Raw genomic sequence first — 23,449 nt, forward strand, 5'->3', positions numbered from 1 at the left:
GCTTTGGCTCCAGCTCTCTGCCACTGGCTGCTGCTCTGCACCACCTTTTAAATGTAGGTTATGACTTGTGCCTTAATGGGTTTTGTTGATAATGACCTCTTGAGAATGCTCTGGACGTGATACAATGTTTTTTTTCCACTAAGCTAACCTCACAGTACAACTAAGCCATGCTGCAAGCAAGACATTTATAAATGGAAATAAATAAACGGCTAATTCTTCAATGTTTCTGGGAACTTTTTTTTTTTTAAGTAAAATCTATATTCTGGATGTTTGTGACAGTCAGCATTCAACGTCAAGGACAGTGGTATGTTATACTGGTGCAGAGATAATAAAATGTAACTTTTTAAAACTTTAGCAGGTCACAAACTTGATCGCTTTAAAACCAGGTACTCTGATCAAAATGACAAACATTTTTTTTTTGTTTCCTTAACCCCTTAAAGACCAAACTTCTGGAATAAAAGGGAATCATGACATGTCACACATGCCATGTGCCCTTAAGGGGTTAAATTGATTTTGATATGCAAGATCTTTTATAGTTAATGTTTTATTTTGTTATAATGTATTGTGCTGGTCAAATGTCGTGCAAAGCAGAAATTTCATTTCTATTTTTTTCCACATTCTGTTCTAGCCTTCCTTACTCCTGTCCTAGCCTGTTCTAGCCTTCCTTACTCCTGTCCTAGCCTGTTCTTGCCCTTCCTTACTCCTGTCCTAGCCTGTTCTAGCCTTCCTTACTCCTGTCCTAGCCTGTTCTAGCCTTCCTTACTCCTGTCCTAGCCTGTTCTTGCCCTTCCTTACTCCTGTCCTAGCCTGTTCTAGCCTTCCTTACTCCTGTCCTAGCCTGTTCTAGCCTTCCTTACTCCTGTCCTAGCCTGTTCTTGCCCTTCCTTACTCCTGTCCTAGCCTTTCTAGCCTTCCTTACTCCTGTCCTAGCCTGTTCTAGCCTTCCTTACTCCTGTCCTAGCCTGTTCTTGCCCTTCCTTACTCCTGTCCTAGCCTGTTCTAGCCTTCCTTACTCCTGTCCTAGCCTGTTCTAGCCTTCCTTACTCCTGTCCTAGCCTGTTCTAGCCTTCCTTACTCCTGTCCTAGCCTGTTCTTGCCCTTCCTTACTCCTGTCCTAGCCTGTTCTAGCCTTCCTTACTCCTGTCCTAGCCTGTTCTAGCCTTCCTTACTCCTGTCCTAGCCTGTTATTGCCCTTCCTTACTCCTGTCCTAGCCTGTTCTAGCCTTCCTTACTCCTGTCCTAGCCTGTTCTTGCCCTTCCTTACCCCCTTAGAATGTAACAAAACTCACCTTATTTCCAGTGCCGCGTGGGTCTGCCTGCGCTGACCCTGCCCCCGATCCACCACCTTGGCAGACATTATCAGAATTAATTACCTCAGCCAATTCAATGCTCTCCCAATGCTTTCAATGCATAAATTGGCATTGAAACCATTGAATTGGCTGAGATCGTCAAAGAGCCAGGGCGAGGGCGGGGCCAAATGTCAGCCTGGCCAATCATCATCTCCTCATAGAGATGCTTGAATCAATGCATCTCTATGGGGAAAATTCAATGTCTCCATGCAGAGCATGGAGACACTGAATGTTGGCAGGGCCGGCCTTGGGGGTGTGCGAGCTGTGCGACCGCACAGGGCGCCATGGAGCAGGGGGAGCCCTGTGGCCGCACAGCTCACACATGGCCGGGATAAAAAAAAATGCGGCGGGGCGGGGCTTAGCGTGCAGTGGGGGCGTGGCTTAGCGTGCGGCGGGGCGGAGCTAAAAAGCCATCTAACTGCTGCAGGGGAAGCAGGAAGGAGTCCCTGCTTCCCCCAACAACCAGAATCCAGGAGCTGCACTGCCTGTCTGCCTCCACAAGGAACAGAGACTTAACTATGTGATTGTCTGCTTGTGTATGTGTGTGTGTGTGTGTGTGTGTGTGTGACTGTCTGCCTGTGTGTATGTAACTGTCTGTGTATATGTGTGACTGTCTGTGTGTGTGTGTGTGTGTGTGACTGTCTGTGTGTGTGTGTGTGAGACTGTCTGTGTGTGTGTGTGTGTGTGTGTGTGTGTGACTGCCTGCCTGTGTGTGACTGCCTGTGTGTGTGTGTGTGTGTGTGACTGCCTGCCTGTGTGTGTGACTGTCTGCCTGTGTGTGTGTGACTGTCTGCCTGTGTGTGTGGCTGTCTGCCTGTGTGTGTGTGGCTGTCTGCCTGTGTGTGTGTGGCTGTCTGCCTGTGTGTGTGTGGCTGTCTGCCTGTGTGTGTGTGTGACTGACTGTCTGTGTGTGGCTGTCACTTTCTGTGTGTGTGTGACTGTCTGTGTGTGGCTGTCTGCCTGTGTGTGTGTGTGTGTGTGACTGCCTATGTGTGACTGACTGGGCAGACTAGATGGGCCGAATGGTTCTTATCTGCCGTCACATTCTTTGTCTGTGTGTGTGTTTGTGTGTGGCTGTCTGTGTGTGACTGTCTGCGTGTGTTTTTTTGTGTGTGGGTGTGTATGGCTGTCTGCCTGTGTGTGTGTGTGTGTGTGTGTGTGAAAGGGTGTGTGGGAAGGGGGAAGGAGTGGGGGAGGGGGGACAGGAAAGGGGGGGGCGCTGTGAAGATTTCTCGCACAGGGCGCCCAAAGGCCTAAGGCCAGCCCTGAATGTTGGTACTGCACATTGTACAGCACTGCCCCAGAAAGAACCTCCAGTGGCCCTCTAAGGGTGGCCACTAGACGTTTCTCCAAGGAGCAATGTAAACACTGCTTTTTCTCTGAAAAGACAGTGTTTGCATTAAAAAGCCTGCAGGGACTGACTATAGACAACATTAAGCTGTAGTTGTTCTGGTGACTATAGTGTCCCTTTAAGTTAGATTTTAAATGAATATGGGACAGAAGTTATTTATTATACACATTTGATAGTTTGATTGTTGTAAAGTATATATATTACATTTACACATTATGCGTGGCACAAATAGTATAAAACTTAGCATTTGAAATACTTATTTTCCCTTCTGGTGGGCTCACAGTGAGCCATAGTGATACAACACACAGTCATAACAATTCCTTTAACACCAGTGCCTCCAGTCACATCCATTAAACTAAATGGTCTTTGTTTTGTTTATGAAAATATTTTTATTTGCTACAATTAGGATGCTGACCATCATTTAAAAATTAATTAAAAACAAATCATCAGCAGCTCCACAGATAGTAGTCACTGCCCTGCAGCTCATTTGTATTAAAAATGATGGGTATAACATATTCCTAATGAGAGTAATACATCTGTTACAGGGAACCAGAAAAAGCATTATCTGTGTTGGTACTTGTCAAATTTAAAGGGACACTATAGTCACCAAAACAACTTTAATTTATTGAAGCCGTTTTGGTGTATAGATCATGCCCCTGCAGTCTCACTGCTCAATTTTCTGCCATTTAGGAGTTAAACCACTTTGTTTATGCAGCCTAGTCACACCTACCTGCATGTGTCTCAGGCAGCCTTCCTAAACTTCTTGTAGACTCTTGTAGAGTCATCTAATCTTTACACTTCCTATATTGCAAATTCTATTTAATGTAGAATTTCTTATATCCTGTTCTGTTAAGAGCTTGCTAAACCTACTTTGTGTAATTAAAGTTCAATTTACAGAGCAGGAGATAAAAAAAATAAACTTTTAAAGTAAGTAACATCTGGTTGAAAATTAAACAATTTAGTTTTTCATGCAGACTGTGTGAGTCACAGCCAGTGGAGGTGTGGCTATAGCTGCATGAACAGAAACAAAAGTGATTTAACTCCTAAATGGCAGTGAATTGAGCAGTGAGACTGCAGGGGCATGACTTATACACTAAAACCACTTAATGAATCTAAAGTTGTTTAAGTGACGATAGTGTGTCTTTAAATTTCCCAAATACTAACACAGATAATGTTTTTTTTTTTTTTTTTTTTAACAGATAACAGATGATGCCTCAAATTTCCATAACAATAGACACCTGCACAAAGTAACACTGTATCACCAGCTATATGCTAAGTATGCTGCTATGGCAACATATTCACTTATAAGGCAATATTGTATCATGTTTGGCGTGAACGAGAACCTCTTTAACCCACTCCAGCACATTGATCAGTACAGCACTAAAACTAATCAGATATGAAATTAAACCATGTAGTATCCCTAGAAGACCAGATCAATAAGTAGTCAATGTATACAATTTCTATTATCAACAAATGCTAGAATCATCAATGTGAATGCGTTGATATGAAAGTTGACTATCCTCATTGTTCCTCTACCATGACCCATATTCTATCCCAATATATCATGGGAATAAGCACTTAAGAGGAAAATCGATGTTCTAGTATGGCATAGTTGCTTGGAAATATTAAGGAACACACAGAGAAAATTAATATGCCTATTGTATACACAGAACGTCTCAGGAACAGGTCAATGCCTAAAAATGCTTTATATTTACATTTACATCTCCAGTACACCTCACCCCAGTAACCACGTCACTAAGTAAGTGAAAGAAGAATTGATAACCACAGAAATATGTCAGTTTCTGTAACTTAAAAGCTACGTTTGTTTATTATGTTACACGCAAATAATAGATCTGCAACGGTTGTTGCAAACGGATACTTAACACACATTGAATTGGAACTCATCACACGGTGTGATTAAGAATAGAAGATTATTATATCTGGAATGCCAAAGATCAACAGCTATAAATAATGAATGAGTAATGCTGTCCAGGTGAGATTGCGCAGATATACACAGACGCCGCATTATTTTATTACATCACTACTTCACTGGGACATTATGTGCTGATTTCTTGAAAACAAAATACATTTTGAAAAATGGCTAATGTATATTAAAGGAACACTCAGAGCACCATAACAACTTCATCGGCACTGGCTTACCTTTAACCCTAAAGTCCTGCTCCCTCCACATCTGTTTGAGTCCGGGTATAAAAATAGGAAACCACAGAGTGTGAGGGCAGCGTATCTGTAGCTCTACATTCACAAAATGGCTTCAGCTATATACTTATTTTTCTCAAGCCATTTCGGGAATGGGGAGCTACTGGCAGGCTGAGAGCATCAGCTGACACTTTAATGCTATCAATGGTACCCTGTACAAGGTTTCCTGATTTAAGCCTCGGAGTCAAAAAGTTTGTGGGGGTGACAGAGCTGACTGGCGCTGAACAAAAGACCTTGGAGTTCATCCGTAATAAACTAAAGGTAAGGGGTGTATGGGCCTTTTCCATAACACTTTCAAATCCTTTTATTTTATTTTTTACAGCTGAATTAAAAGTATCGAGATCATTCATTCAACGACCCGAATGTCCTCCTTATATCCCCAATCCCAAAATGAAAACGAAACCATATATTTTCTGCCACATGCGTTAAATTAATAAAATAAGGACAAACGTATTATAGAACTCATCTATAATATGAGTTTCTATAGTTTGTATTATTACAATAACCAGTATGCACTCTAATGCAAATATAATTAGTAACAAATGCCAACTTCTGTGATATTACTTGGATACAAGGGGTCAAAGGTGCATGAGAAGCCCTATTTATGGTGGGAAAATAGTTTTTAATAACAGAGGTTTTTTTTTACATATGTGACCCTTTATACAGTTTAGCAGAGCAGTGCTGGAACTGGAGTACGGGTGGCTCATATTAAAAACATAGCCCGCATCCGCCCCTTTCTTGCACCAGATACTACCAAGGAGCTTGTCCATGCTCTAGTAATTTCCCGCATGGATTATTGTAACCCTCTCCTGATTGGTCTCCCCAATAGCCGTACTGCACCCTTACAGTCCGTAATGAATGCTGCTGCTAGATTGATTTTCCTCTCTAGTCGTTTCTCTCACACCTCACCCCTCTGCCAGTCCTTACATTGGCTTCCTGTATGCTATAGGAGTCAATTCAAGGTACTAACTCACACCTATAAAGCACTGAACAACTCTAGCCCCTCTTATATCTCCTCACAGATCCATAGGTATGTCCCTTCTCGGTCTCTCCGTTCTGCCCGTGACCACCTCCTGTCCGTTGTCCGCACTCGTACGGCCAACTCGCGCTTGCAGGACTTCTCGCGGGCGGCTCCCTTCCTGTGGAATAGCCTGCCTACCGCCATCAGACTCTCCCCTAGTCTTGCATCTTTTAAGAAGTGCCTTAAAACCCATCTCTTTAGGAAAGCTTATGGCCTCCAAGACTAACCCTTACCTCACATACCTGTCTCTTGCCCTCTCCTAAAGGGCAGACCACCTTATTTGAGTGTAAATTCCTGTCCTAATGTGTTTTACACCCCACCTCCTATAGAATGTAAGCTCGTTTGAGCAGGGTCCTCTTCAACCTATTGTTCCTGTAAGTTTATTTGTAATTGTCCTATTTATAGTTAAATCCCCCTCTCATAATATTGTAAAGCGCTACGGAATCTGTTGGCGCTATATAAATGGCAATAATAAATAAATAAAAATATTAAGGTAGTGGAAGAGGGGCTTGAGGGACCTTCCTGTGTAGTGTGTTAACTTGGGGCAGTGTATTAAATTTGGGGAGGGAGGGAGGGGGGGTCAGTGTATTAAATTGGGGAGGGGACAGTGTATTCAATTAGAGTGGATGGAGAAGGAGCAGTGTATTAGATTAAGGGGCAGTGTAGTAGATTGGCTGGAGCGGGCAGTGCATTAGAGGGGAGGGAGTGTATTGGATTTGTGGGCAGTGTATTAGAATGGGGGAGGAGGCAGTGTTTTGGATTTCTGGGCAGTGTATTAGAATGGGGGGAGGAGGCAGTGTATTAGATTGGGTCTGCATGGAGGTGCTAAACGCTCCCCATGGAGATGCTGATTGGCCGTGCAGCTTTTTGCCACACATGTACAATAGCCTCCCAATGCTTTCCTATGGGAAAGCATTGGATTGGCGGAGATCATCAAGTTTGATGATCTCAGCCAAAGTGAAGAACACTCTCATAGGACTTCAAAATCAACAAGATAACGTCATTTGTTTTTTACAGCTGTGCAACACCCTACATTCACCATTTCAGTCCCATTACCAAACATTTATTAATATGTAGAGGTAGTTGGACTGAAACATTGGTTATATGCAAATGAATATCTCCTTAAAATAAATTTGCTCTTTTGTTTACTTTGAAGCCCTACGAGTGTGAGGACATCCAGTGTCAGTTAGGCACTTATTTTATACTGTACTTTTCTAAATAGACCTAAGTTTCTATGAAAACTGAAGTTTTGGTTCATGCGGCCCACATAAACTTGTGTTTATTTGGCCCGTGTTAGCCTTTGACATGCTTGACCTAAAGGCTCAATTGACAGAGACTATGTAGCTAGTCTCCAATCTTGTATTTAAACTCCTGATTAAATAGCCATAAGATATTGTAATTTAGATAATATCAAACTAGAATAAAATAATATTATGTGAGAATCAAATGTTATGGACGGATGCTTATATTTGATCAACAGAGGTTAATGTAGCAAAACAGTGTGATATCTAAAAACAACAAACATTTAAAACGCATTCATTCTGTGTATTTAACAAAAACTTACAAGTACTAAGTATTTACACAACATGAAAAGAGAAGAACAGCCATTTTAAACGAGAGCCCCGTAGAAGCATCTGTAAATCTTTAACCCACTCCCAAAATCAACCCCAAGAATCATAGAACTCGTAGAAAAGAAGGTCAAACTAGAGTAGAACAGACACCTGACATTGAGACGATATGTAGCCAAACGAAGTCACGGCGTAGCTAATTCTACATTCTCTATTAATTTAATTGATCCACATGACTTGAAGAACAGAATCACTAATAAATTGATATTTTACTTTACAATTCATTAAAAAGAATAGTATGCTAAACACAGTCTTAATAAGGCCATGTCACCTGCCGATTGCTACTTTATTTTTTTTATTGGATCTTGGCTCAGATGCTCTCTGCGCAAAGCTTTGAGTTCTCGCCAAATAGTAAAAGCCATTGACTGTTCGGTTTAAAGATTTCAGATCAAAGTGTAGTTTCTGTGAGTTAATAGTTAATTCAGACATTATTATGGTTATTAATAAGTTAGCATTCACATTTAGTTTAATCAAACAAAGATGAAACAGTATTTTAATTTACCTAAAGCCTTTCATCGCAGGATATCAAAGAATGCACCAGCTCTCGTTTAACAATGTACTTAACCAACTTATGTAGAAAATCACACACCCAAAACGGAAAAAAAAAAACATATTTAACAAATACAGATTTTTTTTTATTTTTTTATTTTATTTATTTTTTAAGAACATGTCAACTTCAACTGTTCAGATGTGCAATAACTGTCAGTATTCCCTAGCATTTCTAATGGGGGCAAAATAGTTCTAAAATAAGTCAATATCTTGAGATGTAAGGATCCTAAGTACAATAACTTTTTTTTGCAACCGTTTCATTCCAACGTACCCCAATAAATGTAACCAATTTGTTCATGGAGCCGAGTGTAAAACACATTTAGAACTACAGTACTTCCAATTACTGATGATGACAACTTTTTGTGATTCATGCGACAAGAGCATGTAAACCCTGACATCATAGCTTTATAATACTGTCAATGAACAGTGGTCATTCCTCCCATGATGTTGGGCATGCACACTGGAATCACTGGCATACTAGTTATTTACATTGTATGCCAGTCTATGCCTGGGCAGCCATGTATATGTTGGCACCTTCAAAATGCCAATAATTCTAATTGTAATAAAAATAATGATAATAATGTATATGGTAAAATTAAAAATAAAATGTTCATTATTAAAAAACAAAACAAAAAAAAACATAGCTTCATAATGCCAGCAAGAGTACAAGACATTTATCCTATGATAGTGTGCACATACACTGGGGTAATGGGATTAAAATGATTTACACTGTCTCCCAGGAAGTGCCTAAACAATAAAAAACAAACAACAACAAAAAAACACCTTTAGTATTAAAAAGTACCAAAAACAATACGCAATGGGGTGGAGCATCAAAAAAATTTAATCAGTGTACAAAATAAATACGTATCTCGGTATTCTGTAACATATAACAGAGGAACAAAATAGTGCAGACACATTTAAACAATTTAAATAATATCAGAAATGATTATCCCACTCACAAAAGTAGAGCCAAACAGACACTTGGCTCTGGTGGTTAGCACTTTAGGCTAGTATTACATTGTATTGTGTTATAATATTAAGTTTTCTATTGGCTGAAAAACATAACAGAGGTGACAGACCCTCTTTAAACACATTGTTTTCAAATGAGAACTGGTTTATCTAGTAGCTGATTTTTCATGATTAATAGGAGCACAGTAACTGCAGTAATAACTCCAAGCTGTTCAAAATGTCCACGAGAGATTTTAGATAACATATTGAATACTGCTCACATGGATGAAAAATGAATACGAAACACACAATACCAAAATCATCCTTTTTTTGGGAAGAAAAAAAACAAAGCAAAAAAACAGCTTCCGAGTGCTCTGGCAGTTATACAAGTTTTTTTTGTTTTGTTTTGTTTTTTTATGGTGCAACAAAAATCGATTTAAAAAAACAAACAAAAAACTTTTCCCATAGATTAGCTACGTAATAAACAAGCTGCTTGTAGAATCAGCCTTTTAGACAATAATCTTTTATCACTTTGTTGATGACTCAACAGAAGTAATTACAGTGTAAAGTAATTCACACTTGGCTCTGGGTTTTTTTTTTTTTATTCCTAACTTTAGCCCTGTTTTCGTCTCTTACCAGAGCTGTTATAATATAACACATGGTCTGCATATTTCAGCATTCAGTACTATTAACTCATGACCAACTGTCAGTTGATCATTATCTAACACATGGGCCCGGGGGAAAAAAAAAAAAAAAGAAAAGAAAAAGAAAAAAAAAAATTCCTTATTTGGGCAAAAGCTGTTCTCTAAAACGTTCCGTCTGTATTTCCTCTATAGAACAACTTCATTTTGTTATTCGTTATTATTTGCTGTCAAAGTAGACTCTAAGGGTTACACATGTTAAACTTAGCAAGCAGTGAAAAAATAGCCTTCTGCTAAGCATTTAGAGATGATTTTAAACCATTTCAGCTATGTTGGTGGAAGACTCACAGTTGCCCTCTAGTGTTACACAACCGTCAAATACAATAACAACTGTGATGTATTGTGGATCATGCAGTCTTAACCGTCAAGTAAACTATTTTAGCTAGACAATAGCTTTAAGAAGAAAAAAGACATTACCCTGAAGCAAAGTTTATGATTGAGTGCTACTTTCAATGCTGTTTTTAATCCTGCATTGAAAAGGAACATTTATTAAAAAAAAAAAAATCTAAAATTGTGAACGACATGCATGGTGCTGATCAGTTTAAATTGCCAAGTTTGATTTTACATTAAGCCGAACGCTCATAAAAAGCAGTCTGCCGCAGTATGCAATGTTTATTTGTATGCTAAATTTAGATTGATGCATAAACGGGTTATGGCACTTTATAAAAGCTTAAATGATGGTATTCTGTAGAACTTCCTAATATGGAGAAAACAGGATTTATTTAAGTATTCAAATTCCTTAAGGATAAATCAAGCATATATTGAGATATAGTAAAGATCAGGATAAGGTTCAGCGCTGATAAGAAACAGGGAATATTACAGCAAGGCAGCACACCTTAAAAAGGGGAATCCCCCCCTTTATATTGAGATATAAAAATTAGTGATTTTTCTTCTATACACCAGTCTATGCGAAACGTATTGTATAGAAAACAAAAAAATTAGCGTTTTTCAGTCACACAAATAACAAATTATTGTCACAAACATTTACAAAAAGAGACTTGAGTCTGGATTTGTCCGGATGTGTCACACAGTACTATATCACTTGTCAGAATACCATTTTGCTAAATACCAAATTTTAAACACACCTTTCATAGAAAACCTTCCTTGTAACATATTTTAGATGCTAAAAAAATAACAAAAGTTCCAAGCATTTTTTTCTCTCACCCACTTTTAGGAGTCTATTCACTAAACATTTATATTGAATATAATAACCAACTTTGCAAAATGTTAACTAAAATTGCATATGTAGATTTGCATCAGTTGCACATTTTTTGTTAATCTTTATTTTATACCAAGATAGGTACTATTTGATACATACACATAAAGCGAGCTACCAATTACGCGGATACAGACAACCATCAGATATTATAGAACTAGTCGCTATCTTATTCCGTAATTGCAAAAATAAAATACAAAACAGGATTAACCCTTTAACCCCTTAATGACCAAACTTCTGGAATAAAAGGAAATCATGACATGTCACACAAATTTTTAAAATCAGCTATGGCTTCCCATATTTTCCAGTTTCATTTTCACTACAAATTGGGGTTTCCTTAATATACCCTCTCACCTCGCGTACAGACCAAGAGCCAATGTTCCAACATCTACCCGGGCACTAACTATTATATAAAGATATATTTATCTGTGGTCATGACAAATTTGAGATTCTCTTTCTTACATAGGATAATTACCTGCATCGTCAATACATTCAAAACACAACATGCCTTAGACAAACATCTGTTACGTTACAGGTCTTCTTTAACACAAAGGACTGGTTACATCCATTTTCATTATTTTTAAATGGACTCGTGATAAAAAAAAATAGTAGATTGTGTCCATTGTTTTTGGGGTTCCAGATGGAGGGAACACAGACACTGGCACCTCCTGTTTCTTAACATGAAACATCCAGCAAGCATCTATGGCATCAGCACAGATCAGATAAATGCATGGGTTTCATCTCTGTGCTGTTATAATAAGGACATTTTATAATTTCCTTTCTTTCTATGGTATTGATCATGGACCTTGGCTGAAACAAAAGTAATAAGTCTTCCAACAAACAAAATTCTATATCCTTAAAGGGACACTATAGTCACCTGAACAACTACAGCTTAATGTATTTGTTCAGGTGAGATCTATAGCTCCCTGCAACCTTTCTCATGTAAACACCGTATTTTCAGAGAAAATACAGTGTTTACATTGATTGATGTAACTCAGACGGCCACTAGAGGCACTTCCTATCATGCAGGGCCCTAAAAAGGCCCTGTACACGTCAGACGTTTGAAAATACGTCTGACGTGTGCTGGAGAGAGAAGGCACTGTGTGCGCGCCTTCTCTCTCCAGCCTGTCAGCAGAGGAGGGGGTCGGGCAAAGACCGCGAGCTGAGCTGTCAGTCAGCTCAGCTCGCGGCCGCTCACACCGCGCGCATGCGTGGTAGTGCGCTGAGGACTTCAGAGGGCGGCATGAATGCCGCCCTCTGAAGTCTGTGCGCATGTGTGGCGAAGCTGCGCATGCGCACAAGGGAGCAATGACGCTTCCAAATGGAAGCGTCTGATTGCTCCCTGCTCGCGCCCGCCTATTTCGTCATTTTGACTAAATAGGGGGCGCGGCTTCACGAGGCTCCCGGCGCTGGAACCAGGTGAGTAAACAGGGGCTCCCTGGAGGGTCCCTTTAACAAATACTTTGTTGCATGTTTTTTAATCCAAATTTTACTAGGCAGCCACAAAGCAAATAAACAATATATGTGGTTAGAATTCATATGAACACAACTACAGAATTCTACGTTTTATTGGTCCTGGCTTTTGTCTGGCAATATTTACATTTTGCATAAACTATGACTCCAGCCGCTGTAAAACAAACTGCCACTAAAGGCACTTCCTTCGTAAGACTTTCAGTATTCAATATGAAAGCACTGGTTTGACAGAGTGTGGTGACTTCAGTATATGTGCGATTGGTCCTCAATTCTCTAAGTGAAGCATCTGATTGGACAAAACCTTATCAGAATTGATGACTTTACTAAGGTAGGGACAGCTGCAGTGATTTGCAGTGAGACTTTCACAGCACTGGAATAAATAACACTTGAATAGCATTTTGTATGTTTGTTTGTTTTTGTAAACAAAGGAGTCTCAGCATTCTTAAGTAAAAAACGACCCCACCAATGTTAAAAATTAAAGGACCACTCTAGTGCCAGGAAAACATACTCGTTTTCCTGGCACTAGAGTGCCCTGAGGGTGCCCCCACCCTCAGGGACCCACTCCCGCCGGGCTCTGGAAAGGGGTAAGTGTTTAAAACTTACCTTTTTCCAGCGGTGGGCGGAGAGCTCTCCTCCTCTTCTCCTCCCCGTCAGCTGAATGCGCACGCGCGGCACGAGCTGCGCGCGCATTCAGCCGGTCACATAGGAAAGCATTCATAATGCTTTCCTATGGACGCTTGCGTGCTCTCACTGTGAAAATCACAGTGAGAATCACGCAAGCGCCTCTAGCGGCTGTCAATGAGACAGCCACTAGAGGAAATAGGGGAAGGCTTAACCCATTCACAAACATAGCAGTTTTTATGAAAAAATGGGTTAACCCTAGCTGGACCTGGCACCCAGACCACTTCATTAAGCTGAAGTGGTCTGGGTGCCTAGAGTGGTCCTTTAAATAAATACGTGTTTAACATTAGAGTATTTCTTTAATACCACATTATGTGACATCAACATTATCATTTATATAGCGCCAACCTACTCCATAGTGCCTTACAATTCGAAAATGTAGATATTTGACAAGTAATTTAGATATGAAATATAACAAAAAGAAGAGGTTAAGAAGTCCCTGTACCAATGAGCATACAATCTATGATTTAATGCTGTTTTTTCCCCCAGTAATTAATCACTTATAATATCACATTCGGTATAATGTTTCAATTTTATTACAGGCAATACATAGACAATTTATTCTACAAACCATACCTCACTAATAATATATGACTGACTGAAGAAAAAGTGCTGTGATAGGTGAGGCAAAACTCATTGTTATGTGTGATATTTGAGTCTGTTTTCAAATGTGTTGTAACTAAATTGATACATGGAAGAGTATGATTAAGGTAAATAACATTTTACCAATTCCAATAAACAGTAAATATCTTTTTTCATATTCCAGTCATTCTAAATGTATGCTTTTGTTTTCCTGCTAGCCTCCTGAAAAGGGAAATTAAATATTTAAAAGACCATCTGCAAAGCATGTTCTCTCACACTTATATGGAAATAAAAAATACTCTTGCTGTTATTTTTAAAAGACTTGATTGTGTGCTTCAAATACATTTCAGTGTATGCTGCAATACCATTTGTGCCTTAAAAAAAATAAAAAAATCAATGCAATCACAGTGTTCATCTGTTTTGAAGAATGATTTATTGACATAAGTTCCAAGTCTTGTAACCGATACAGTAAATAAGATCAAGCCATGGGAAGTGCACAACTCTGCTCATAGTTTCAGATTCCAAAGAAACAAAATTAGAAAATGTCGTGAACACAGGCAGTAAATTAAAATCCATATTTTAAACTCTAATTTTACATGGGCGTTTTAAATACTTTGTTAATCCAGTCTTAGCAGGAAACAACATCCACAAATTGGTCTGCTGAATATTTCTAATGTCATATTGTGGTCAAAAAAATTAAGAAAACCAATAAACTAACATTCTGATGCCCTTCCTAATTAACCATAGTTAAAACTCATCAATAAGCTATTCACTAATGATGGTCAATGTTCCATTTGTCTGCAGAAAATTAATGATACAAATTGGATGTCTGTACATTAGCCATATTACTAATAACAATATATCAAAAGGAATGCAATGAAACTAAAAACGGAAATTGTGCAAAGAGAAATTCTAATTAAAAGTAGTAGTCACCATGGCAAGAATTCATGTATCACGTTTACGTGCAGTATACATGTTCGACAAACATTCATAATCATAGTGTAGGGCACCTAGTAGACACTTTAAGTAGAGTTTTGGGTTATACCTGATTCACATATCCTATATTGACATGCAAAGTGCCGGCTGGGCCTAAATGCAAAGAAAGTTCCAACTCACTAATAATTTTTCTTCTTAAAAGCTCATATGATACATTTGAACACACTAAACCAACTTTGTCTCAAAATCATGATAGGATGTATTCTTATGAAGATAAACGCAGACATTCATTTTACCAAGGATTTCCAAATTACCACTGCTGAAGACCTGAAGTGAGTAAAAAAAAAATAGCATCTCTATTCAACATATTTTAAACCTACAGAAAACTAAATATAAAATTCTCTTTACAAACCCCAACATCTATCATTTGCTACTGCACTATTTCCTTCCTTCTTTTCTTTGATAGATCACAAAGGGTCAACTCGGATGCCTCAATACATGTGTAACACCATCACCATAACCTCTTCACGGTTTCTTAATCCATATTAAATTACCTCAATGGATAATTATGTCAGTGTAATATAATTTATGCAAAATAAATTTTTGAAATCCCCATTCTCTACCCAGTTGCAAAGCTACACTACATTGAGTAATAAGCTACCGTAAACAATTATTGTCAGAAATTGTCTGGTGTCTAATGAATATGATGATATTTCCTAGAATGAGACCTACTAAAATGATTTGGGGACCTGTTTTTGGTCTCCATTGCCGTTAGGAACTTCCTTAATCTTTGCCAGGTTTCTAGTGCAGTTCTCTAGTCTTCGGCCTTCTTCAATAAACTATTATTCCAAAAAGTACATGATGCGAAATAAGTTTTCCCAGTTTTTTGGGGTAAAATTAGGGGTCTCGACTTATATTTGGGTCGACTTATACTCGAGTATATACGGTAATTGACAATTCTGTGTTCAGTGTTTACAGCTGTCACAATAGTACGTAAGGAATTATAGACTAGAGCAGTGATGGCGAACCTTTTTGAGCCCGAGTGCCCAAACCGCAATACATGCCAACCTTTTTTTCCTTAAAGTGCCAACACGGCAATTGCGTGTGTGTGGAGGGGGGGTGCGTGTGTGTGTGTGTGGGGGGGGGGTGCGTGTGTGTGTGTGTGGGGGGGGGGGTGTGTGTGTGTTGTATGTGAGGGGTGCTGTGTGTGTTGTATGTGAGGGGTGCTGTGTGTGTTGTATGTGAGGGGTGCTTTGTGTGTGTATGAGGGGTGCTGTGTAAGTGTATGAGGGGTGCTGTGTAAGTGTATGAGGGGTGCTGTGTAAGTGTATGAGGGGTGCTGTGTGTGTGTATGAGGGGTGCTGTGTGTGTGTATGAGGGGTGCTGTGTGTGTGTATGAGGGGTGCTGTGTAAGTGTATGAGGGGTGCTGTGTAAGTGTATGAGGGGTGCTGTGTAAGTGTATGAGGGGTGCTGTGTAAGTGTATGAGGGGTGCTGTGTAAGTGTATGAGGGGTGCTGTGTAAGTGTATGAGGGGTGCTGTGTAAGTGTATGAGGGGTGCTGTGTAAGTGGGGGGGGGGTGCTGTGTGTGTGTTTGGGGGGTTGTTGTGTGTGTGTTTGGGGGGTTGCTGTGTGTGTGTTTGGGGGGTTGCTGTGTGTGTGTTTGGGGGGTTGCTGTGTGTGTGTTTGGGGGGTTGCTGTGTGTGTGTTTGGGGGGTTGCTGTGTGTGTGTTTGGGGGGTTGCTGTGTGTGTGTTTGGGGGGGTGCTGTGTGTGAGGGGGGTGCTGTGTGTGTGTGTGAGGGGGGTGCTGTGTGTGTGTGTGAGGGGGGTGCTGTGTGTGTGTGTGAGGGGGGTGCTGTGTGTGTGTGTGAGGGGGGTGCTGTGTGTGTGTGTGAGGGGGGTGCTGTGTGTGTGTGTGAGGGGGGTGCTGTGTGTGTGTGAGGGGGGTGCTGTGTGTGTGTGAGGGGGGTGCTGTGTGTGTGTGAGACGGGTGCTGTGCGTGGGGTAGGGGTGCTGTATGTGTGTGTGAGAGGGGTGCTGAGCTGTGTGGGGGGTAGGGGTACTGCTGGGGGGTAGGGGTACTGTGTGGGGGGTAGGGATACTGCTGGCGGGGTATGGGTACTGCTGTGGGAGGTAGGGATACTGTGTGTGGGGGGTAGGGGTGCTGTGGGGGGGTAGGGGTGCTGTGGGGGGGTAGGGGTACTGTGGGGGGGGTAGGGGTACTGTGTGTGGGGGGTAGTGGTACTGCTGGGAAGTAGGGGTACTGCGTGTGGGGGGTAGTGGTACTGCTGAGGGGTAGGGGTACTGCGTGGGGGGTAGGGGTACTGCTGGGGGGGTATAGGGGTACTGTGTGTGGGTAGGGGTACTGTGTGTGGGGGTGTAGGGGTACTGCTGGGGTGGTAGGGGTACTGCTGGGGTGGTAGGGGTACTGCTGGGGGGGTGGGGTAGTGCTGTGGGGGGTAGGGGTGGTGCTGGGGAGATAGGGGTGGTGCTGTGGGGGGTAAGGGTACTTCTGGGGGGGTAGGGTGCTGCTGGGGGGGTGCTGTGGGGGGTAGGGGTGGTGCTGTGGGGGGTAAGGGTACTTCTGGGGGGGTAGGGTGCTGTGTGTGTGTTTGGGGGGTTGCTGTGTGTGTGTTTGGGGGGTTGCTGTGTGTGTGTTTGGGGGGTTGCTGTGTGTGTGTTGGGGGGGTGCTGTGTGTGTGTTTGGGGGGGTGCTGTGTGTGTGTTTGGGGGGTGCTGTGTGTGTGTGTGAGGGGGGTGCTGTGTGTGTGTGTGTGTGAGAGGAGTGCTGTATGTGTGTGTGAGGGGGGGTGCTCTGCGTGGGGTAGGGGTGCTGTATGTGTGTGTGAGAGGGGTGCTGTGCTGTGTGGGGGTAGGGGTACTGCTGGGGGGTAGGGATACTGCTGGCGGGGTATGGGTACTGCTGTGGGGGGTAGGGGTACTGCGTGGGGGGGTAGGGGTACTGCTGGGGGGGTATAGGGGTACTGTGTGTGGGTAGGGGTACTGTGTGGGGGGGTGTAGGGGTACTGCTGGGGTGGTAGGGGTACTGCTGGGGGGTGGGGTGGTGCTGTGGGGGGTAGGGGTGGTGCTGTGGGGGGTAAGGGTACTTCTGGGGGGTAGGGTGCTGCTGGGGGGGTGCTGTGGGGGGTAGGGGTGGTGCTGTGGGGGGTAAGGGTACTTCTGGGGGGTAGGGTGCTGCTGGGGGGGGTGGGGTGGTGCTGGGGGGGGGGGTGGTGCTGTGGGGGGTAGGGGTGGTGCTGGGGAGATAGGGGTGGTGCTGTGGGGGGTAGGGTGCTGCTGGGGGGTGCTGTGGGGGGTAGGGGTGGTGCTGTGGGGGGTAGGGTGCTGCTGGGGGGTGCTGTGGGGGGTAGGGGTGGTGCTGTGGGGGGTAGGGTGCTGCTGGGGGGTGCTGTGGGGGGTAGGGGTGGTGCTGTGGGGGGTAGGGTGCTGCTGGGGGGGGTGTGCTGTGGGGGGTAGGGGTGGTGCTGTGGGGGGTAAGGGTACTTCTGGGGGGGTAGGGTGCTGCTGGGGGGGTGGGGTGGTGCTGTGGGGGGTAGGGGTGGTGCTGGGGAGATAGGGGTGGTGCTGGGGAGATAGGGGTGGTGCTGTGGGGGTAAGGGTACTTCTGGGGGGGTAGGGTGCTGCTGGGGGTGGTAGGGGTACTGCTGATGGGGGTAGGGGTACTGCTGAGGGGGGGTAGGGGTACTGCTGGGGGGGTATAGGGGTACTGTGTGTGGGTAGGGGTACTGTGTGGGGGGGTGTAGGGGTACTGCTGGGGTGGTAGGGGTACTGCTGGGGGGTGGGGTGGTGCTGTGGGGGGTAGGGGTGGTGCTGTGGGGGGTAAGGGTACTTCTGGGGGGGTAGGGTGCTGCTGGGGGGGTGGGGTGGTGCTGTGGGGGGTAGGGGTGGTGCTGGGGAGATAGGGGTGGTGCTGGGGAGATAGGGGTGGTGCTGTGGGGGTAAGGGTACTTCTGGGGGGGTAGGGTGCTGCTGGGGGTGGTAGGGGTACTGCTGATGGGGGTAGGGGTACTGCTGAGGGGGGGTAGGGGTACTGCTGGGGGGGTATAGGGGTACTGTGTGTGGGTAGGGGTACTGTGTGGGGGGGTGTAGGGGTACTGCTGGGGTGGTAGGGGTACTGCTGGGGGGTGGGGTGGTGCTGTGGGGGGTAGGGGTGGTGCTGTGGGGGGTAAGGGTACTTCTGGGGGGCAGGGTGCTGCTGGGGGGGTGCTGTGGGGGGTAGGGGTGGTGCTGTGGGGGGTAAGGGTACTTCTGGGGGGTAGGGTGCTGCTGGGGGGGGTGGGGTGGTGCTGGGGGGGGTGGGGTGGTGCTGTGGGGGGTAGGGGTGGTGCTGGGGAGATAGGGGTGGTGCTGTGGGGGGTAGGGTGCTGCTGGGGGGTGCTGTGGGGGGTAGGGGTGGTGCTGTGGGGGGTAGGGTGCTGCTGGGGGGTGCTGTGGGGGGTAGGGGTGGTGCTGTGGGGGGTAGGGTGCTGCTGGGGGGGGTGTGCTGTGGGGGGTAGGGGTGGTGCTGTGGGGGGTAAGGGTACTTCTGGGGGGGTAGGGTGCTGCTGGGGGGGTGGGGTGGTGCTGTGGGGGGTAGGGGTGGTGCTGGGGAGATAGGGGTGGTGCTGGGGAGATAGGGGTGGTGCTGTGGGGGTAAGGGTACTTCTGGGGGGAGTAGGGTGCTGCTGGGGGTGGTAGGGGTACTGCTGATGGGGGTAGGGGTACTGCTGAGGGGGGGTAGGGGTACTGCTGGGGGGGTAGGGGTATTGCTGGGGGGGTAGGGGTGCTGGGGGGTAGGGGTGGTGCTGGGGGGGTAAGGGTACTTCTGGGGGGGGTGGGGTGGTGCTGTGGGGGTAAGGGTACTTCTGGGGGGGTGCTGTGGGGGCTAGGGGTGGTGCTGTGGGGGGTAAGGGTACTTCTGGGGGGGTGCTGTGGGGGCTAGGGGTGGTGCTGGGGGTGTAAGGGTACTTCTGGGGGGGTAGGGGTGCTGTGTGTCAGTATCCCCCCCTCCCTACTTCTTACCTTTAATGAAGTGGGGGGGGGGACACAGCCATCCCTGGTGGTCCGGTGGTGGTACCGTCATCCCTGGTGGTCCGGTGGTGGCAGGCAGTGCTTCCGGTTCGGGAGGCAGGGGAAGGATCTGTGATGCTGATCCCCTGTCCTCCCGCGCAATGCTGTGTGGAGCGTTGCCATGGTAACGCTCGGCAACGCTCCACACAGCATCGCGCGGGAGGACAGGGGATCAGCATCACAGATCCCTCCCCTGCCTCCCGAACCGGAAGCAGAGTAGGCGCCTGCCGTTTCGGACAGGCAGGTGCCTACTCTGCAGTGATGGTGGACCTGTGGCCGCGTGCCCACAGAGAGGGCCCGGCGTGCCACCTGTGGCACGCGTGCCATAGGTTCGCCATCACTGGACTAGAGTATGCTTACTTCTCTACAGAGATACACTAATAAACAGAAAACTGTCAAATGAGTCCAGTGTAGAAACATAGAATTTGCTATCTGAATTGGACTTTGTTAAGAAAAGCTTTACACGAGGAGGACTTGGAGATACATGTGAGCTACAGAGTTGTCAACGCTGTCCAATGTTAGTGAATACAAAGGCATTTATAAAAATGGAGACTAATTTGATAAATTATTAAAACTTTTTTGTTGCAAAGGCTAAAACAGGTCAATATGTTTGGAACAACAATACAATTCAAATATAAAAGCGCTAAAATATATGGCTCTCTGACCACCGAATGAGGAAAAGAGGAAAATATATACAAAGATTACTGCATCACGTCCTGAGGAAGCTTCGGCGAAACGCGTAGACGACGCAGTGACTCACGCCGCGCACGCTTGTCACGTAGTGACGTAGAGACGCAAAAGGGGCGGAGCACCCGGGAAGCTCGAAAACCCTTACCGACGCCCAGGATTACCAAAGCGGTCTGCTTTCACCGCGATATCCGTGGAGGAAAGAGGAGAAGCCGGCTGCCAGTTAACACCATACCTGGGCACAGACAATTGCAAAGCGTGTGTGAGTAGCAGCTGGGACTGCATAAAACTCACTTACTTTCATCTTGTAAGAGGCTTACATTTCATTTATCCATTGTTTATTTTGTCTATTTCTATTTTTGTATAGTATGTTTTAAGTATTCTATTTGAGATTGAGATTTGAGATTGAATTATATCAATCCTCTTCAGTGCTAGGAGTGTTTTATGTCTAGTAAATAAATTGTGTAATTATTTGAAACTGTGCTTCACTATTATATGCACTTTATTTATTTTTTTCCATATATTCATCTGAGCTGAAACGATTTAAAGGATCATATGGGAATATAGATCTGACTTTGCGCTCCACCTTCATAAGTATTTCTAGGTCAATATGTTTACTGTACAAAAAGGCATCTTAAAGGCATACGGTAACTTCAGAAAACACATTTAGAACCTATATAAACTGAGCCACAGCTTATAAATTTAAGAACCTATATAAAGTAAGGACTGTACAGATATAAAGTTACTATCCATTGATATTTCAGAAAGGAGTTTTCACCTACGGTCATATAAGCGATTTTTCACAGTAACGACAAGAACAGAGATATCACAGCAATTTGTATTTATATTTTGACTTCTCTTGGATCCACAGGGAAGTGCGAAAGGCTAGACTTGCTAGAACTGACCTATCTTTTATTTGCTTTTACTTTCAAAACCTTTATCTCAACCTCTTACTCTACGTTTTCCTTCCCAGTTCTGTTGATTTTCTTATTGCGCCCACTGCTATTAAAAAACTATTAAAAACTATTGAATGTCACATATTTCCTTTCCTAAGTCAGCTCACACATTCATGACCAGTCCCACTTATTACAATTCATCAGACCTCATTACATCTTTATTTGCTACATTACGCCAGTATATTTATCAAGCTGATAGCTAATAGCTCCTTCCTCAGCTGCTAAATTGTTTAAGTTGATGTATAATTCTTAATCTATACAAATTACCCAGGTCAAGAGAGTTATAAAAGAATGGTAAAATAGCTACATTACCATACCCAGTAATACCAGGAATCCAAAAGGTATAACATTTTAACATAAGGCAATCCATTACAAATTGCAAGGCTACATATGACTAAATCGGATATACAACCGTAGCCTGTTTTGTTTTATAACTTATTTTTATCACTAATCTTCTAGGACTTTCTGTTCATGTACAGAAGAGTGTATTTGAAAAATCTCTTTTATATTCCAAGATCGTTGAAATGAGTCATTGCTGTTATAAAGGCAAATGATAACTGCAAATACTCTCCAAATGTAACAGAAAAGTGTCTCATATTCTAAGTGTTTATTTTTTATTTATTTTTTTAGGAAAATTTTCCATTTTGTTTCTTTTCTCAAAAAAAAAAAAAAAAAATAGGAAAAAAAAAAGTCTTATTGCTTTGATTAAGCACATTTTTCAGAGTATTTTAAAAGGTGATCATTCATTTAAAACTGCCTGTTTTCATACAACACTGAATGAGTGCAAAGAGACTTCCCGGTTTTCATTTTATAAAAATCATCCCAAAAGGCCTGAGAACATTATGTGACTATTAAATCAAAGTGCTGAAAAGAAAATCATAAAAAGATTTAACCGTTTTATTTTCTCTACCAAGGGACTTTCATGATAGACAATTATTTTCAGAACACAAATTACAATAACCTTGCTGAACTACAATACAAGATCCACAAGAAAGTAACATAATTAGCTTAAAAGGCATGAGCCATATCTGTGAGTAATTCAACACTTGCCACTTACTCCACTTACTAAAGTTTACTTGTCATACTAAGGCTATAACTTTGAAAAGGGAAAATATTTAACTAGAAACGCATAAAAAAAGGAACTGACAAAGGCAATCCGCATGCACTTGTACACGTTTCCAATACGATTTGTTAGAGCGAGGAAATGTGAACCAATTGATCATAATTTAAACAATATATATTATTTTCAAGTTGGTATAAAAAGGCATGCGGAATGTACCCGATGCATTTCGCTGAATCAGAAGAGGCAAATTCAATTATGTAGATTATCCATATTATTATTATTATTATTATTGCCATTTATATAGCGTCAACAGATTCCGTAGCACTTTACAATATTATGAGAGGGGATTTAACTATAAATAGGACAATTACAAATAAACTTACAGGAACAATAGGTTGAAGAGGACCCTGCTCAATCGAGCTTACATTCTAATAAGTTGGAGATTATTAGACATAGCAATTAATTATTTAAGAGAATGGTATTTTAACCACCTGGTGCTTAATTTTTTTACTATGGTAGAACAGTATTGGGTAAAGACGCACCAAACCCTTGTACAAAAACATCCTTTCATAAGAACAGGCTATGGGTTTAATAGTGCCATTATCCTAAGTGCATCTTTCTCTTTTACCCACATACGTACAGTGGATTGATGTGGTCCTCAAATCCATTAGCGTAGGTGTTCACAGCTATAAATTATTGTTCTATTTTTTTTTCCATTTATAGAAAATGGGCAAATGGTGGGCAAATCAAGTTATACCCACATTTTATTTTAAAATGTGTAAAATGTACCACAATACATTATTTATTAACTGAAAATCTCTCTCCAACTCAGAAGAATTTCAACTCACAATGCACTGTGTACTTCCCTTTTCCTACAATGTATTCCACTTACAACATAGTTGCTGTACAGTTTTGTGGAATGCAGGTGAGCGATTACATGAAGTATTAAGTAGTATTGTGGTATTAACCTCTTCCTGTCATTGTCCAGAACATAATAATAAAACGCATGGAATTTAGGACT

The 23,449-nt window shown here is 42.9% G+C and overlaps 1 protein-coding gene across 1 annotated transcript in view; it reads right to left on the bottom strand.

The window, feature by feature from the left end:
• The window catches only part of ARID5B (AT-rich interaction domain 5B), a 227,130-nt gene that overhangs the window by 66,959 nt on the left and 136,722 nt on the right, over positions 1–23,449 (bottom strand). The gene's annotated exons all lie outside the window — the stretch shown is intronic.

This window comes from Pelobates fuscus, chromosome 10 (assembly GCF_036172605.1).
Source record: "Pelobates fuscus isolate aPelFus1 chromosome 10, aPelFus1.pri, whole genome shotgun sequence".
Taxonomy (NCBI): domain Eukaryota; kingdom Metazoa; phylum Chordata; class Amphibia; order Anura; family Pelobatidae; genus Pelobates; species Pelobates fuscus.